Source organism: Brassica oleracea, chromosome C5, assembly GCF_000695525.1.
Source record: "Brassica oleracea var. oleracea cultivar TO1000 chromosome C5, BOL, whole genome shotgun sequence".
NCBI lineage: Eukaryota > Viridiplantae > Streptophyta > Magnoliopsida > Brassicales > Brassicaceae > Brassica > Brassica oleracea.
The window spans coordinates 10,014,459-10,014,759 of record NC_027752.1 but is presented as its reverse complement, the minus strand read 5'-3'; the positions used below and the strand labels follow the sequence as shown (position 1 = coordinate 10,014,759).

Genomic DNA, 301 nt, shown 5'->3' with positions numbered 1-301 from the left:
TTTGACAACCCACAGTAGCTGTCGAACCTGTCCAAGCGATCAAATGGATCCTTTAGAGCCAAGCCATGATACTTGTTGTTCTCGATCACGTTGAGGAGTCCTGATTTGATCTCAAAGTTGTTGGCTGCCACAGCGGATGCTCGGATTCCCAATCTATGACCATGAATGTTGGGGCGGTCGTAAGTGTCAATGGGTCGAGCTGCTCGCTGTTGGTTAGCTGGAGCACTGTTATTAGCGCCATTGACGCCCGCATCATGCTGATGAACGTCTCCCATATCAGTGTTCAGTCTTTGCAGTTGAG

At 49.5% G+C, this 301-nt stretch overlaps 1 long non-coding RNA gene across 7 annotated transcripts in view; it reads left to right on the top strand.

Moving 5' to 3' along the window:
- Positions 1–301, top strand: part of LOC106344077 — a 5,580-nt gene that overhangs the window by 1,391 nt on the left and 3,888 nt on the right. The gene's annotated exons all lie outside the window — the stretch shown is intronic.